Source organism: Neovison vison, chromosome 6 (genome assembly GCF_020171115.1).
Source record: "Neovison vison isolate M4711 chromosome 6, ASM_NN_V1, whole genome shotgun sequence".
NCBI lineage: Eukaryota > Metazoa > Chordata > Mammalia > Carnivora > Mustelidae > Neogale > Neogale vison.
The window spans coordinates 39,333,537-39,353,369 of NC_058096.1; positions in this window are offsets into that span (position 1 = coordinate 39,333,537).

Sequence of the window (19,833 nt, forward strand, 5' to 3'; positions counted from 1 at the left end):
ATAGCAGTTCCATATTTCTCATCTTGATCCTTTGTTCTTGCTAGAGAAACAAAATAATTGGTCTAATACAAGTTTTAAATTTTCAAATCAATGAAAATATATGTATTAGCAAGTGAGAGGCACTGTTTAGTTCAATGGATCTCAGCCTAGACAATTTTTTCCCCTAAAGTGATTTTGACAATGGAATATTATAGAATAGAATGACAGAATTATAAAATGATTGTTAGGGAGAATAAAAGAGCACTAAAGAAATCTCTTCCACGGGGTGCCTGGGTGGCTCAGTGGGTTAAACCTCTGCCTTCGGCTCAGATCATGATCCCAGGGTCCTGGGATCAAGCCCCGCATCGGGCTCTCTGCTCTGTAGGGAGCCTGCTTCCTCCTCTCTCTCTGCCTGCCTCTCTGCCTATTTGTGATCTCTGTCAGATAAATAAAGAAAAAATCTTAAAAAAAAAATCTCTTCCACAATGGATGATGATGATTTATATATTAATTCAATAATAACATATTAAGAACATAATATATTCCCAGTACTAGAAATAAGAAAAGCAGGAAGGAAAACAGTACCTCAAAAAAATGTTCATTTTAGAGGACAAAAGCCAAAAAGTAGTTACTATATGGCTAGTGGATACTTTAACTTATCCAATATCTGTATCCTCTTCCTCCATTCTAAATAGAACCCTGATTTTCATTTTTTCCTCATCCATTAAGTAATGACCCCTGATGTTCTGATTAGGGTAACCCAGTGCTTCTCAGCTGGGGGAAATTTGTCCCCATGGGACATTTGACAATATCTAGAGACATTGTTGATTGTAATGATTTTTATGGGATGGCATCTAGTGACTATAGGACAAGAATGCTACTGAACATCCTACAATACATAGCATCCCCCACACAACAACAACAAATTATTTGAATCAAAATGTCAATAGTACTGAGGGTGAGAAACCCTGATGTAATAGTTAAGAGCATAATCTGTCTGGTTTTGAATTCAGCTCTACATATGCTGGCTAAGTGACCTAAACCCTAAACAAGTTTCTCTTTTTTAACAACTTTAGTAAAGTGTAATTAATATACGAAGAACTTCACATACTTACTGTGTACAATTTGATGACACAAACACCCATAATACCAATACTCTAATTAAGGTTATAGATGTAACCAACACCTCCCAGAATCTCCTTATGTCCCTTTGTGTTTGTTCACTTTCGCTTTTGTGGCAGAAACACAATATGAAATCTACCCTCTGAACAAATTTTGAGGTGCATAATATTGTACTGCTAATTATAGCCTCTATGTTGTACAACAGATCTCTAGAACTTCTTCATCTAACATTACTGAAACTTTATACCCATTGAATTTCTAAATGATATACTTAATATTTTATTGCTTTATTTCCCTTATCCCCAAAATTATAGTAATAGTTCCTATTTCACACAATAATTTTAAGTGACTGGCATACAAAGCACTCAATAAATATTAGCTAGTATTACGTTCTTCAAGAATGAGGGAATGGGTCTCTTTACAAAATGGTTCAAGGTTGTTTGAAGCGTAATGTGCCCTTGACGAGTCAGGGTTGGTTTGTTTGTTTGTTTGTTTGTTTTCGGTTTGCTTGTTTGTTTTAAGATTTTATTTAGTTAGTTAGTTGACAGAGAGAGAGCACAAGCATGGGGAGTGGCAGGCAGAGGGTGAGGGAGAAGCAGCCTCCTGGGGAGCAAAAAAGCCCAATGCAGGACTTGATTCCAGGACTCTGGGATCATGACCAGAGCTGAAGGCAGAGGATTAACTGACTGAGCTACCTAGGTACCTAACAATTAGGTTTTTTATTTGCTTCTCAAGGTCCTGGCCAGTATACTTGCTTATATTTGAAGTTTACATTTTTTTGTTTGTCCAAATTTTTTTTTCACTATAATATACTGAGTGTAGAAAAATCTACAATTTTTACTCATACACTAACTAAAGTTTGCAAGTACACTTGAACTAATTATTTTGGACATTTAAAATTGTTACTCTCTAGGGCTTAACTAAACTGTATCTTTCACATAGTAAGAAAAAAAAAGAGTTTGCTAATCATCCAAGATATCACTGGAGATATTCATATTTTTCAGGAGTAAAATTTTTCAACTTTTTAAAAAAAACCTTGATATAAAATAATGTGCCAATTACAAATATTTCATCTATTAATTCTATTAAAGCAAAATATCAAAGGACTTCTAGAAAAAAAGCATAACTTCCTTCCTATTCTTTAATAATTCAACATTAAAGACATTTCCCTGTATTATACATGAAATAGTAAATAGGAAATAGTAAATCTCTGCTTTACCTAACCAAGACTTTAACCAGAAAACAAACAGCTACATATGTGTGTGTGTGTGTGTCATTCTTTATTACCAATTTTGCAAAACAAATTTTAAAAGTTATAAAATGCAGACAGATGCTAAATGGTAACACTCATAATATCCTTACATGTATTCAGTATTTGGACATTAAAACTGTTATATATATATATATTTTTTTTTAAAGATTTTATTTATTTATTTGACAGAGAGAAATCACAAGTAGTCGGAGAGGCAGGCAGAGAGAGAGAGAGGGAAGCAGGCTCTCTGCTGAGCAGAGAGGCCGATGCGGGACTCAGTCCCAGGATCGGACCTGAGCCGAAGGCAGCGGCTTAACCCACTGAGCCACCCAGGCGCCCAAAACTGTTATATTTTAAGTCATCCTTCAGAAACCATCAAAATTTGATTTAGAAAATGTTAAGAGAGTTTACATATAAATATTTGTCTGAATATACTATTGTTTTCTGTATTATAATATTATCCAGAGAATTTAGTTTCAGAAATGATCTCAAATTACATTTAAAAATTTGGATTCGACTGTCAACACTGTCAGTAAATAAAAGTAATTGCATAAATATTCTTTTTAAAACAAGTTTCAAACTTCAAGAATCAAAAAATACAAAACAAAACTGTGTGCCACTTAATATTTTTAACACTCTGAAATAGAATAATCATTTTTTGAATTTTGAAATTATAATTAAAGATCTTCATACACACAGACACATATAGTGATGCATAACTATATAAACAATGCTGTAATAGCCATGCTTTTTTAAAAGAATGTTCTTTTTCTTCTTTCTTCTCTTTTTTGGCTTTGCTTTTTTGTTCTTTTTTGTTACCTTCAAAACAGCACCATTCGGCACACTGCCTCTCTCAAGAACTTGTTAATCATGTAGTATGGACCCTTCTCTATTCTCTTCATGCTTAATCTTACAATAATAGGGATATGCTGTAAGTTTGGGCATGCATACACATACACATACAAAGGGTTTGGGGTCCATTGGGCCCTTTAACACAAACTTGTATACTTCACTCTCCTGCATGTTGCTTTCTTCACCTGTGACTACTCTCTAGTTAACTCTTTCAGACTACTGTTATTACATCTGTCTTGTTTAATGGGCCCATAATATAGTTGCACCATGAATATTCCCTAATTTACTTCACCTTTTCTTACAGATGGTCATTCAATCTGTTTCCAGGTTTATTACTACCTACATACACAGATGCATATACTTGTATTTACCCGATCTGTTTTGTTTCTACAACATAAAATCTCAGAAGGACAGTGAAAACTAATCCAGAATTATTTAAGAGAGGTGTCTGTGAATATAATGAAAGTATTTACGAGAATTATTGAGCTGTCCTATGGAGTAAGAATGCTACACAGCTTCAAATAGATCTTAAGTAACACACACCTCACTGTATTCACAAAACAAATAACAAATGTGAGAACAGTGAAGTTAATCTTAAGTCTCTCCTTTAAGAAACTAGAGAAAACTTTTATTTGTCTTGTCTGTCTGGGAACAGTTTTTCTGAGTCTTAAGTTATCTACATTCTGCTGCTCCACTGTTCTGCTATTGGAGCATCCCTTTGGCCGTACCCCCACCCCCAGGATCATCTGTACCAGTGCATTCTTTTTTTTTTTTAAAGGGAAGAAATTCTAGATAACTTTTTTTTTTTTTGAGATTTTATTTATTTATTGAACAGACAGAAATCACAAGTAGGCAGAGAGGCAGGCAGAGAGAGGGGGGGAGGCAGGCTCCCCACAGAGCAGAGAGCCCGACGTGGGGTTTGATCCCAGGACCCTGGGATCATGACCTGAGCGGAAGGCAGAGGCTTTAACCCACTGAGCCACACAGGTGCCCCTGCACCAGTGCATTCTTACATTATTTACAGAAAATCTATGGCCTGTGTTTATATAACTGCCCAACGGTCCTGTTAGGCACCTTAACTCTAGGTTGACATTTTGCCTCCCTTTAGTATGCTCAGCCAAACATGGAGCACCAGGTACTTCGGCTGAAGAACTTCCATTGCCCCTTTCGCCTCCCTTCTGCTCCCCTTTCTGTGCCTGTCTTACCCATTGCCTCTATAGTCTGCTTTTGATACTGTAAAGGGAGGTATTCTCTCCTGCCAACTTTTTACACAAAGAGTACTTTTTTCCAGGCGGAGTCTGGACTGAAAGCTTTCTTGGTCAGACACAAACATGGGCTCATGCTTCCCCCATTACACAAGCCCCATAACTGTTGAATGAATTTATGCTCACAAATTACATCAGCTTCACTTTCACACAATTTTTGAAGCTTTCTACCTCCTCCTGAAAAAAATAACAATAATAATTTTGCCTTTTTCTTGAGTCAATTGGATAAGAGCAAATAATTATTTCCTGAATGAGTAAATGTTAAACAATTGTTTATTTACCTTTTCACATAACCTCTACCTGGGTTCTGTACTTAATAGAATAAATCTAGTAAATTAATCTAGTAAATTAAGTGCCAAATCTGAACGTAGAATTCTTTGCTTTTATCAAACAATGTCACAATTGGACATAGGATTACATTTTCTTACATTGTGTGGACACTCAAAAAATGCATTTTATGGGCGCCTGGGTGGCTCAGTGGGTTAAGCTGCTGCCTTCGGCTCAGGTCATGATCTCAGGGTCCTGGGATCGAGTACCGCATCGGGCTCTCTGCTCAGCAGGGAGCCTGCTTCCTCCTCTCTCTCTCTGCCTGCCTCTCTGCCTACTTGTGACCTCTCTCTGTCAAATAAATAAATAAAATCTTTTAAAAAAAAATGCATTTTAAAGTTCCATTAAATGCTGGGGTTTCTTCCCAGCACTATTTTAAAAAGACTGCAAGTGTGAGTGTGTGCATGTGTGTGTGATTGTATCGAAAGATAAAGAACATTTAATATTTATTTATTTTTTTAAGATTTTATTTTATTTATTTGAGAGAGGGAGACAGTGAGAGAGAGCATGAGCGAGGAGAAGGTCAGAGGGAGAAGCAGACTCCCCATGGAGCTGGGAGCCTGATGTGGGACTCGATCCCGGGACTCCAGGATCACGCCCTGAGCCAGAGGCAGTTGTTTAACCAACTGCGCCACCCAGGCGTCCCCATTTAATATTTATTTTTATTCATAGATTTCAACCTGTATAATTCCAGAACCAGGGCCTTTGTAAACTTTGAAATTAGACTAGTATTTAAGTAATTTCCTAAAAGTACTAAAATTGATTCATAGGTGTGATATCTTTGAGAATCTTAGATTATTTTGTTTTAAGGATGGCAGTTTTTACTCATTATTTTATCCTTGTGCATAGGCCGATATTGAGCACATAATAAACATCCCTTGAATGTTGAGAGGAAATTAATGAATACCATGATTTTGAAGGCTTGGATTAGCTTCTGAAACCAATTAGAAAGAAATTTCAAAGACCAAGAAACAGAACTTGGCATCTTCTCTATTACCCATCTGAAGGCAATGCTAAAGAAAATAAGATATACTCTCTGAATTTGTCTTTCTTAGTGCTGAGATCAATTTCTTTCTTTAAATATCCAAGAGTCTGTCATTATTTGTTCTGTGGGCACACACAAAGGGGTGTTATGGCATCCACTGCTAACGCAAGTTAGAGATTGCTTAAAAGAGGCAATGTCCTCATGTTTTTTGTTAATGCTTTTAGGGCATACGTGCCGGGCACAAATGAAATTCAATCATAGTCCTGTTACCTTTGCAGAGGCGGGTTCGGTTGGCAGTATTCTCTACCAGACCCATGAACTTTCAGATCAGTAGCAACTGGGGCAAAAATATTTCATGAGAATTTTACAAGACTACATGATTATTTCTCTTTTTGTAGTATTTATAATTTTTAAACTTTTTGATACTTGTATTTATAAATACCACTGTTTTCCCCCAAAAAGACATAAACAGAAACAAATTATTAGCTGTTCTGTAAGAATCAGAGGTTTGTATGATAACAAAGGAGAAATAGACCAGGAATGTCACAGACAAGTTTTGTATTCATTTATAAATTACATTTATAAAATAGATGTATTTCTAAAAAATAAATACATGAATAAAATTTTCTAAATCGAATCATATTTTAATGCTCTTAAGGTTCTTGTTATTAGAGGTTAGTCAGGAATGTTTTTGTAGCGCTGATTATTACTTCATTTATCTCCATTTATAGGTGGATATATTTGTATACTAGATTTCATTAAAAAAGACAAAACATGCTTATACATTAAGTCTTGCACCCCCCAAGTAATATAATTGTTTTATGTATTATTTTTAGAAATTACAATCTCAGTATAATCAGATTAATTATATGTTGTTACGGCCTCATGATTTGATTATATTAACTTCCTTACAAATCCATAGTTTGAAGCCAACTAAATTGTAAGATCTAAAAGTTGATAGACTATCATAATTCTAGATCTCATGTTGCATAGAATGATAAACTATACTTCGTAGGTGTTTATTTCATATTTGAGCTAAACTTTATTTTTCCTTCAGCAGCATGTCTGGTTCTTTCCCATGGCTTGGAAAAATAGTGACTCAACTCTCAGACTGAGGAGAGTAAGCTATCATACTCTAGCAGTTCAGAAAACAGGGAAGATCTGCTTGTAACCCTATCAAGGTCAAGAAAAACAATTCCTGCTTTTCTCTTAAAAATCTTGTTTGCAACAGTGATGACAACAAGTTGAATATGTCCGTTTGGGGGGATCTATTTATATTTGTGGAGAACCAGTATGACTTTGAGAGGTAAAATTTGATATATTCCATCTTCCTTAAAAATATATTATATTAAAAAACAAATAAAATACTGAAAACTAATCACAATTATGAGAACTAAAAGGGTAAGAAGATTAGGAGAATAACCAGAGTCTGTATCCTTGAGAAAATTTACATTCTCTATGATTTTTATGGTGATGTATGCTGTCATGTTTTGGAATACTTAGCTCATTCTTTAAACCTGATTAACCCCATAATATTATTGACCCCTTTGGCTTAACTCTAGGACTAGAGCTAATAGATAAATCCATATTTCATATTAGAATGATCTCTGAGGGTTCACTGAAGCATTCATTTTTTTTTTCCTGCTGTTAATGACAGGCAACTAAGATCACAGATTTCTAGAAACATCCACCATGAGGCAAAACTTTAGAACAGGGACCTAGAATCAACTTAGCAATCTTTAGAATATTGGAATTGACCAGAATAGACTTTAAAATTGAGTCCAAACTTGAATTACAAAAGTAATTCTAAAAATCATTCAAGGAAATTATTGAAGGAAGTAATTGAATGAAAGTTCAGAGAGAAGAAAGATATATTCTCTTTGATTGAAACAAGCAAGACTCTTTGTGCTATTTTTGAATAAATGAATGAAAAAAGGTGAATAAGCAAATGAAACAATATTTAGAATCAGATGTTTGAGAAACCAAAGAAATAACTCATGCTGTGATTTTGAAGAAACTTCTTAATAAAATTAATGAGTTTTCTTATCATAACTTTAAAAATCTAAGATGACAAAAATAAATGTTCAATGTGTCTTTAAAGAAAATGGAAGTATGTAAGGTTAAACGCAACAAGAGGATGAGCTATTGAAATATAATGAGTTAGAGCTTTGTTAGTTTTCTTGGTATCCTTAAAGGACAGTGCTATTCCTAATGATGATCCCCTTCCTTTAAACTAAAACTCCTCTGCAATGGAGGCAAATTGTTTTCAGTGAAGATAAAGAAATCCTTTTAAAGTAGTAAATTTTGTGGCACCTGAGTGGTTCAGTGGGTTAAAACCTCTGCCTTCGGCTCAGGTCATGATCCCAGAGTCCTGGGATCGAGCTCCGCATCCGGCTCTCTGTTCGACAGGGAGCCTGCTTCCCCCTCTTTCTCTGCCTACCTCTCTGCCTACTTGTGATCTCTGTCTGTCAAATAAATAAATAAAATATTTTTATAAATAAATAAATAATAAAGTAGTGAATTTCTTTTCTATAATACAGTATTCAACAGGCAACCTCAATCTTCACTTAATCTGAATAAATCTTTCGCTTGGAAGGGACAATGGTGAGCAGATGCCAAGTTCTCCTACCCAGCTGTAAATTATTAGCATTCTGGCTTATAAATCAATCTCTTTTAAGTATGATCACCAAGAATGAGAGACTGATCACACTTGGATGTACCAACAAAGTGAGCAGCTGAATCAGGAACCCGGGTCATGGTGAATCTGTGATCGTGTTAACTCCCCAGCAAGTCCTGGCCTGAATAATCAGCTGATTTGAGACATCACATTATTATCTGGAGGTCCAGAGAGCCTTCAAATTTCAAAGCCAGAGCCTGGATTATAGAATGGTATCGAAAGCTGTCCCACACTGTGGATGTATGGAGACAGTAGACTACAAAATTTAAAAGCCCACAGCTTAATGAGCAAAGTAGAGATTGGAGGGAATGCATAAATGAGCACAGATAAATATCCATGGATTGCTTCAAATGACAGATTATTAAAAGCTTTTAGAGAGATTTAGTGAAGATGATGGCATAGAAAGACCCTGAGCTTACTTCATTCCACGGACACAAATCTACAGTGACATGTCAAACAATCCCCTCTCAAAAGAATCTGAAAGCTAGCTGAAGAGCACCTCTGCAACAAAAGGGAAATGGGCTATATTGAGACAGGTAGAAAGGGCAGAGACATGCTCTTGCAAAAAATCCCACTCCCCACAGTGGGGAGGGATCTCATATTGTGGTGCTTGTCCCTGAGAAGCAAAGCATTTGTGTCCCACATCAGGCATCCCAATCCTTGGAACTGCACCAGAGAGATGAACCTCCAAAGTATCTGGAATTAAAAACCTATGAGACTTACTTCCAGGAGAACCACAGGGCACAGGGAATCAAAAATTTGTTCTTAATGGGCTTACACAAAGACCCACTCACCCTGAGATCCAGTACAAAAGCAACAGTTTGATAAATGCCTAAAACATAGGCAAAGGCACTTGTTTTCTTAATGTGTCTGCTGAAGAGGTAGGAATCTCTTAGGACTCTCTCCGGGGCTGGAGGCAATAGTGGGCACCATTTTTTGCATTCTCCCCAGCCTTCTTGGTGCCAGTGCTGGAGGATGCCATTTTTTGCACCACCCCTGACAACTAGCCTTAGTGGGAGTCTACTCCCACGCACCACTGCTGCAGCCTACCCCCTCACCCCAGCCAGCAAGCACCTGCAACCCACACAGGGCATGATCTATTAGCACCTGGCTATTGTGGCCAGAGAGGATTGTGTTTCTAGAGTTCAAGGGTCTAAAAATAAACATGGAGACAGTCATTGGCAGGTTACTATCAGGGCACTACACAAACATTAGACTGAAACATACCCCCAGTCTTCATGTGAAAAAGGCCTATTTTCCTGTCCTGGAGTTTCAGACTGAGGGACAGCCCTAAAGTCAGCCACACATCCAGACACTAGTGAGGCACCTCTGGCCCAGAGAATGTGGGCAGGGAGGCACCATATTAGTGCCTTCCCTCAGTCTCTCTGCAGTTTGCTGATACTTTCCAGAAAGGGGCTAATACACACAACAAAAGTCGCAATTTTGGCAAGTGTCACCCAAGGGACATTTCTAGATCTCTTGGTCTGGAAGTTAGAAGAGCTTACAGTTGCAGACTTCTACTTTAAAACTACTGCCTGAGGGTCCTGCTTACAATTAACCTGAAGCTAGACACTGTCTGAGATTCTTTCCGTCAGAACAATGAGAGCATTTGGCATACTCTCAACAACTGAAACCTAACAAGAATAGGTCAGGCTACTTTGAAAATCACAAAGGGCCAAGAAACAGCAAAAGCCAGGGAAAGGTTGAACAATAAGTTTGGAAGATAAGGAAGGTATTATATAATAATATATACACACACAATGAACTACTACTCAGCCATAAAAAAGAATGAGACTTTGTCATTTGCAACAACATGGATATTAAGGGTATTACGCTAAGTGAAATAAGTCAGGCAGAAAAAGATAAATCATGTATGATTTCACTCATATGTACAAACAAAACAAATAAACAAGACAAAAACTCAAAGATACAAAGACAGGTCGTTACCAGAGGGGAATAGAGTTAGGGGGACAGGCAAAATAGGTGAAGGAGTTCAATTTCAAGGTGATGGGAGGTAACTAGACTTATGGCAGTGATCTCTTTGTAGTGTATACAAATATCAAATTATAATGCTGTATACCTAAAACTTATTTCATATTATATGCCAATTTACCTCAATTAAAAAAGAAAAAGGCTATGAATGCCTGTGGGATGGATACATTGTGTAAAGAAAGAAAAGCAGGACATTGAGCACTGAGTAATAAAGAAAGCTGGTTTGATTTTAACATAATTCTAAATATCTAAAGTTGATATTTTTTTTCTTCTCAATTCCCCGATTAAGGCAATTTACAAAGTCATTTTGAATGCCCCAGTACATTCAGTTAGATTTTTAAGTGCAACATTTTTTATTTTAAAAGATTCTGAGGGCACCTGGATGGCTTAGTTGGTTAAGTGTCTGCATTCAGCTCTGATCATGATCCCAGTTGAATCGAGCCCCATGTGGGGTTTTCTGTTTAACTGGGAGACTGCTTCTTCCTCTCCCTTTCCCCCTTCCATCTGCTTGTGCTCTCGCTCTCTCTCAAACAAATAAATAAAATATTTAAAATAAGTAAATAATAAAAGAATTCTGTACCTAGGCTTTCCATTCGGATCATAGAAAACAAGCAAGCAGGGGCGTCTGGGTGGCTCAGTGAGTTAAAGTCTTTGCCTTCAACTCAGGTCATGATCCCAGGGTTGTGGGATCGAGTCCCACTTCCTGCTCTCTGCTCTGCAGGGAGCTTGCTTCCTTCTGTCTTTCTGCCTGCCTCTCTGCCTACTTGTGATCTCTCTCTCTCTCTCTGTCAAATAAATAAATAAAGTCTTAAAATAAAAAAAACAAGCAAGTTATTCTTTTTAACAAAGATGATGAGAACGTTATTGATATGATATCTCTCCTGTCAGTTCTTAACAGTGTTTACATAAAACAAAACAGAATGCTTTATTTTGGGTTGCAAAATCTAATTATGAGTGTGACTCCATAGTTCTATTAGAAAAGTATAGATTTGGTTTCCAAGTTAAAGTCACGTTAAGAGTGACATCGTTCATGTTTACTGATACTTAGACACAAAGTTAATCTAGAGAAGACACTATAAATTTCACACCTCATGTAAATAATATGTTAACAGTTCAGAAGTGTTCAGAAATGATCATTTAATGCTATTGGATTGTATATTTTGAACTTCAAACAGGCTACTGCTTTAACCAAAAAAATATGGCACTGTTTTGAAACAATTCAACAATGAGTTTTAAGAATGATTATCTTTCTATTTTAACTATTTAGAGCATATGGTTCAAAGTCATAATGATATAACAAGAAAGTTCTTGGTCTTCTCCAAGCATAGGTTTAGCATAAAGTAGGTACTAAATTAGTGTTTGTTGAGTCAATAGATATGCCGTATTTGAATTTTGATTTGACCAGTTTGTGGCTCTATGTGACTTTGGGAATCATGATACTCTATTGGAGCCACCATTTTTCCATCTGACAGTTTTCACACTACATGGAAAGAATAGTAAACTTAACTAAAGTTTAGTAAGTTTTACTACATTAAACTACTTTGAAAACTATGAAATTATGTATCTATATATTTGAATATTTTCAAAATGCTATCTTTAAATATTTGCATACATTTTAGAATATACCTAAAAATAACTACCTATTTTGAAAAAAAAAAAAAAATAGAACCGCAGAGGTTCTATGATTTTTATTTGTCATCCTGTTGACATCACAGGAGATTGGTAGGATTCAAACACTTAGGATCTCCCTACTTCATGTACTTCTCTTCAAAGCTTCTTCCTTACCTGAAGTGAGCAATGAATTTTTTTTTTCAGAAAATTTGTACAGTGTCTTTTATACTAAATATAGCAGAAATCTAGCTGCATTCTATGTACAAAAGCAGTGACAAGTATGTTGTATAGAGCTGAAAGTTCACCCCCTGGGTTGAAATCTGTGCTCTTTGTCTTATCATAATGGTCTAAATTGTCATGCAAGTAGTTGGTATGTGGACCTAAGGAGGGGAGATTTTCAGAAATAGGACACAATGAAAAGATACAAAGGTGAGGTTGCAACTAAGAAAACTGAGATTAGTAAATTATCCCAGAGGAAGTAAGATGAGAGAATTAAGTCTGCAGTAGGTTATGGATTGATTTGCCACTTGAGGATACAAAAATCTGTTTTTCATTCTTTGGTAGTGGGGGTAAATGGAAGCTGGTATATGCTCGGAATTATCACAATGTGAGAAGATGACACAGCCGCTAAGGGAAAAAGCTTTGGTTGTGATTTATTATTTAACACATTTGATATGGTTGAAGAGTCAGACACAATTACATGAATAGAAAATAAAATAAACCTATGGAGCCAAGAATGTGAAATCTAAACTAGGTCAGAGCATGGAGCCTGGCCCGGATGTGTGAGAGGGTAAGACCCAGGAGATCAGCCCACCTCAGAGGCTGGGCTGAAGTTGTGTCTACAGGTGCAGTCCAATGGTCCCAGAGGTGCTAAGAGGGGAAGTTCCAGAACACTGTTACCAACGGAAGTGACATTTTCATTACATAGAAAGCCCTCTGGTGTTCAGTAAAGGTTTGGACAGGGTAAGTTTAAAGGTCCTTTCACATCTATAAAGTCCCTATTAACAATAATTAATCTCTCCTAATATTGTTTCTCCAAGACACAGCTTGTATCTGGAAGGTCTTTCAAGTAGAGCTTCTATGATCAGATTCGTACACTACATCTGCATACGTATCAATCCTGTCAGTCTCTAGCATTGAACCAGGGGGAAAGCACAGCCTCCTATCTGAGCTTTCATGTATCCCATCTACCCATAAGAGATGCACGTCTCCATGGCAGAAATGCCACCCCAAGTGTCAGGTCTCATTAAGACTGATCTAAAAGGAGATGCACAAAGTGGATGGTCTCACATCTCTCAAGTGGTGCTGCTGCTCTAGCCACAGAAGACTGATTTTTAAATTTCCAAAATGTGGGTATCTCACACAATAGGACATTGTTTATTTCTATCTGTCTTTCTCACTCTTTTCCTGAAGTTTTTCACTAGGCCATGAAATAAAAGGATTGTGCCTAATGTCCTATATTAGTTTCCTGGGGCCGTTGTACCAAAACATCAAAAACCAAGTGGCCTTAAACAACAGAAATTTATTGCTTTACAGTCCTAGAGGCAAGAGGTCTAAAATCAAGGTATCAGCGGAGCCTTGCTTCCTCTAACAGCCTAGGGGAACATCCTTCCTTGTCTCTTCTGGCTTCTGATGTTTGGAGTAATCCTTGGCATTCGTTGGCTTATAAATGCATCACTCCAGTCACAGGGCTGTCTGCTCCCTGTGGGTCTCCCTATCATCTCTCCTGTGTGGATGTTTGTCTGTGACCAAATTTCTCCTTTCTATGAGGATTCCAGCAATATTGGATTGGAGCTTATCCTATTGACCTAATTTAACTTGAGCTTTACCTCTCTAAAGATCCTATTTCCAAGTAAGGTCACATTCTGAGGCACTGGGGCTTAGGACTTTAATATATCTTTTTGGGGGGACACTAATCAACCTAAAAGAGCCCTCCATGCAATTTGTGTACTTCTATGGTCATATGCTATTTTTGCACACTGGTATCTCACTTTGTGGGTGCTTTTCACAAGATTCCAATGTGGTAAAGTAACTGTGATTGAGTTTAGAAAACTTCTGCCTGAGGATTTACAATTCCACGGGTAAAGACTGACTGACAGGACAGAAACACATTTTTTTTCTCTCTCATTTGGCTTGTGAAGGTCCAGAACACAGTTTGTATTTTTTCAGGGTGCTATACTACCAACATACAAGTCGGTAAAAATAATGTTTAAGTCACAAGATATAGCAAAATGAAGGAGGAGACAGACTATGAATAAGGTTTGTTCAAGGAGTATTTCTGTCCTTCTGTTCTTACTGTGTTGCTACTCAGACAAAATTTCTCTTTTTGCATCAATTTGGCACATTTGCTCAAAAAGGAAGTCTGACCTGACTTTTAAAGTTACTATGAAGAGAACTTTGTTTTATGTTATACAAAAATGGCTCTAATATTAAAAGATTAATCCCTTTTGCCTCTAAACATATGATTAACCATAAATTATCACACTAGACCTGATCACATCTTTCAAAAGCCTATTAAAAAACAAATTAACCTTTTCTCTCTAGTCTGAACTCCCTTGTTAATATGAAAATCAGGAGCAATTCAGGACTCTCAGCTTCTGTTATCCCAACCATATTCCTTTGTGTTTTTCAAGTTGAGTTGTGACTGGAGAGTGAGTCATACCAGCTTAATTAATTTAGTTAAGAACCAATTAAAAGCAGTATTTTGTGCATGAGAAAGCTTGTCTGAAGTGTTTTGAATTTCATCAGGAGTTTGCTCATTACCCAGGCTTCCATATAGATAGCTGTGCCATGGGGCTGGGGGGGGAAGGCGGTGGACACACTTCCATACTGTGTTAGACTTCCTTTAATTCATACTCATAAGTGAATTCGTATAAGTTTTCAATTCTAAAGCAGGTACAATTTATATTTACACTCAAAAACAAAGAGCACACATCAAAAATTATTACCAAATTTCTTATTGTGATAATAATGTAGCAAGGTTTATGAGCAACTAACTCATATATTTTCTTCCTCCAGTAGACTAAATGATCTAAATAAACATGCCCTGTAAGAAGATTATTCTTTCTGTATCCTTCCCACCTCATTAATTTGCAGAGGAACAATGTGACATAGTATATTTTTAAAGCAATGTGGTTTAAGAGTAGTGCAGTTTAAAGCAGTCTGATCTTCAGATTTTTGCCCTATGGAAGCAGATGTGTAGACAAAGCACTAACACATGAATCTTTTTATAAGTTCTGTAGGTCTCTGTGCCTCTATTTTTGAGGCAAATCCAGCAAACAAAAGCTGTGGTTTTGGAAAGAGTGGGAAAAGTTTTGGACAGTGAACTGGCTGATTTAATGCAGGAGTCAGAAAATGTTTTCCAAAAGGGACTGACAGTAAGTATTTTAGGCTTGGTGGACCAGATGTCTCTGTATTTGTTCTCTGTTATAACTAATCAACTCTACATTTGTAGCATGAAAACAGCCATTGGTAATATGTAAACTAATGGACATGGCAATGTTCCAATAAAACTTCATTTACAAAAACAGAAGAAAGACTGAATTGGACCTGCAGGCCATGGTTTTCCAACCCTTAATGTAGGATATAGTAATGGCACTGACCCTTAATGGGTGGATAAGAGTCTCCTCTTGCTAGTGTTCAGTTTCCTCATCCTAAAATGAGGTTAGACTAAGGAAGCCAGAAGGACTCTCCAGCTTTGCATTTCTAGGTTCACATAGAGAAATGGTCTCTAGAGATACTTCCAAGCAAGCTCTAGGGTTAGGAAGCTGATTCTCCAGTGTCCTCTTTGCCAGGATGGAGGGGTGGGAGGGGGTATGGGGAGGGGAAGTTCTCAATAAGAGAAAATATAAAGAAACGTCTTTTCTTTGTGTTCTTTGTGTATGGGTGTTATCAAGATTAAACATGAGAAGTGAAAATGGTTATGCCTTTAATACTTTTGACTTCTTTATTCTCTAGAGGCCATAGCTCTGCTTAGGATAAAAGGTAGATATAACTATTTAGAAAGATTTCAAAAACACTTGCTTTGGAGTTAGTTAGCTGCGGACCTTTCAAACTTGCAGATGACAATCTCAGTATTAGAGGTTTCAGGGCTGGTAGACCACAGGCTAAAAAGTGGCTTTCAGAAACTTTTTTTTTTTTTTTGAAAGGGTAAACTTCACTGGGAAAATTCTCTTTGTTCGAACACCTCATTACCCAGCAATGCAGAATAAATGGGGCATTGCTCTCTATTGATTTGCCACCACAGCCTCTGTAACTAAACATGACCTGAGGCAGTTCTCCAAACAAGAGGTTCTCTGTTTAATTGTTGCTTGAATAATTTTTCATTATCATTACTCGGGGATTAGAATTTCTATTTTTACTTGGTGTTACTTTAAGTGTACCCTTTGTATAGTGTATTTTCCAGCATATTAGAATCAGTCACCTATTACAAGAATATCATCAAATGTACACACTGAGAGTAATTCCACCGCAGTGTTTTCACTATAAATACACAAATAATCAGCCCTCATTACTTATTTCCACTAGGTTAAGGTAAGTGCATGTATAAATTTCACATGTTTAGACTGTATTCACCTTTATTTTGAACCCCATTCTTAATGAAGCCCCTGTCATAGCTCAGAGGAACCAGAGTTCTATATATTTTATCTGCAGGTCTCCACATGAGCTGGAACCGTTCTCAATGAAATTATTCAAGTAATGGCTCAAGTGGAGTCCATTTGCAGAATTTTTCTACCTTAGGCTTTCCTTTTTCTTTTTCTTTTTTTTTTTCTTAAATCATTTCGAGGGATACAGCAGAGTTAGTTATGTAATTTGATCTATCTCCTTATATTTGTCAAAAGCAGCATATGTAAAAACAAATTAAAGTGTAGTTACTAGATACTTAACCAGACCAGTAAATACTGAGTATTCACGGTATCTTTAGTTTTCACAATAAGGAAGAGATACAGAGAATAACTGAATTACATGGCTACTCTATGGTTTGTTTTTTGGATTAGGTTAATGTGACTCAATTATATAAGTCACAAGGTTTGGTTCACCTCCCAAGCCCTCAAATATTATAAAATTTGATATCATTGCCACTTTATCAGATAAATGTCTCCGGCCAAATCTAGATCCTTGTTCTAGCAGAAATTTTTCTTTAATTGATTTATTTAATTTATCTTGCTAATACCTTCAGCTTATGACTGCTGTCTCTGGTAATACTTGAAAAAGTGAGATGGTTTATAGGTATCTATTCAGCCACTTGTTTCATTTACACAGCTGTTCAAAGGCTTGACTCTCATAAGCTCAAAACCCTGGTTTTTTGGGGTACCTAGGTAGCTGAGTGGTTAAGTGTCTGGCTTTGGCCCAGGTCATGATCCCAAGGTCCTAGGATCAAGCCCCGCATTGGGCTCTCTGCTGGGCAGGAAGCCTGCTTCTCCCTCTCCTACTTTCCCTGCATTTATTTCCTCTCTCACTGTGTCTCTCTCTGTCAAATAAACAAAATCTAAAAAACAAAAACAAAAACAAAAAAAACTTCTGGTTTTTACTAAAGTCTCAGATGTAGGACAAATATAGGCAAATTTATAAATTTTGAAATCATGGTAAAATATTGTATCTCTGTAAAGAATGTCAAGTTATTTGAAAGCTATTTAGGTCTTTTAAGAGAGCCTAAAATTCTTCAAATTGTTCAGTCCATTTTAATTTTATAAGAATTCTTTAAAGATTGTAAATTTCTCTTGAATATTCTATCAGATGGAGAGGGTACTGTTAAAGGAAAAATAGATGAGAGATAGATAAGAATTACAGTAAAAATTGAAACAAGCTGGCAAGGGGAAAATAGAATAGTAAAAATAGAGTGAGGAAAGCCTCACCAATTTTTTGTTAAGGAATGTCCTTAATATTGTCCATGAATGCAAATTTACTTCAATTCACAAATCTATTCATTCTTCCTCAGCTTCATAAAAAGTAGTGACTTTGGCCTGATCATATAATTACATCATATAATAATTGTTTTGTATTTTGATATACCTGTAAATAAACCACCTTCACACCCCCAGAGATTTTAATAATCCAATATTTGAAAGAAGGAGAGAGAATAAAACAAAGGGAACAAGTGATTCAAAATTCTTATCTTCTAGACATCTCTAATTTTATACTGTTTTAGTGTGTGTATGTGCTTGTGTGTGTGTTAATCTTTCACAGCTTTTAGCTGGTAATCTATCTGGCACTCTGACTGAATTGACCAAAAACTGTACACAACCATAAATGGAGAGGATGAAAGGCAAAGTGAGATTTACAGCCTTGATCTTGAAGATAAAACCAAGGAGGCTGAGAAAAAATATTGTCTGTTAGAAAAGGAATTATTTCTGTTGGAGTATATCCTTTATAAGAGGTATTTTTATTCTCTCTATTAAAATTGTTCATCACCAATGCTCTTTGGGATTATATCACCCAGAAAAAACAATGCTTGCGGCAAAAGGTTGAAGATTTTCTTAACAAGAAAAAAGCACTATGAGATTTTCAAAGGAAATACAGAATGGTTCTCTAATAAACACATTAATAACTTGCAAATGTGTTGTCACATTTAGGGCAATAATTTATAGTACATTTCTCCCTAAGTATAAGATTTTCTGCATTAGTTTAAGGAAAATGTAAAGAAGAAATAAAGCAAAATTACTTGAAAACAGTTTTAAACTTAAAACTTAGTTGATTCAGTTCTTATACTGGCTACATGTTGACAGTTTTTCATAAACTATTCAGTTACTTTGCACATGTGCATATATCTTAATTCAGCTTTTTGAGTTATTTTATGTCCCTTTTTTAACCTTTTCATTGTTATACAGCAGTTGGTTTATCACCCAATTCCATTGTAAATTTGCATAACAAAAACTTGCTTATAAGCAATTCAGAGTATCTTACATGTTGACACATATCACCATACTATAGAGTAAATAACTCAATTCTAATGCTAAAAAGTAAAAATAAACTAAAATTAATAATAATCATCAGCGCTAGAAGGATTGCTGCTGCTATGACTACTTCGTTAATTTTCGAAGGCATTTAAAATACTGTGTGTGAAGTACACATTAGGAGAATTTGGGTTGCAAGAGTCAAAAACCAAAGACAATCAGGATCAAGAGCAAGTGATGTATACTGAAAGGGTAACAGTATGGAAAGGATTACTAACGGTTGTTCAGAGTTTCAACTCTGCCATTTACTTTCCATATGACTTCAGACAAGTTAACAAACACTCTGTGTGCCAACTTCTTCATGTGTAAAACGGAAATAATAGTATCACCTATCTCATAAAGTTATTGTGACCATTAAATGACCTTGCTTTTCAAAAGATACAAAACAGAGCTTAGATGTTTAGTGCTATATGACTGTTTATAATAAGTTCTTGAGCTATTCTTGTTCTTGTTAGGGCATTTCTAAAAATCAAGAGGGAAGTATGCAGCTGGTCTTCCAGAAAGAAAGCAGGGTCAGGAGTGATACAGGAGGATCAGGAGTGAATAGAGCGCTGTCTCCTACTTTCTGTCTCTCTGCACATCTATTTTAATCTAGCAGATATTATTATTCCCATTTTACCGCTGGGAAACTTGAAACTTAAGAGAAGCTTAATACCTTTCCAAAGTCACCCACTAAGTGCTACAGATGGGATTTGAAGTCCAGGTTGTGTAACTCCAAATCCTTGTTACTAAAAACTACACTAGACACATCAATCAAGATTTCTTAAAGTTTCAAGTAATATCAAATGAGGATATGTGTACTTTTTCCATTAGTTAAT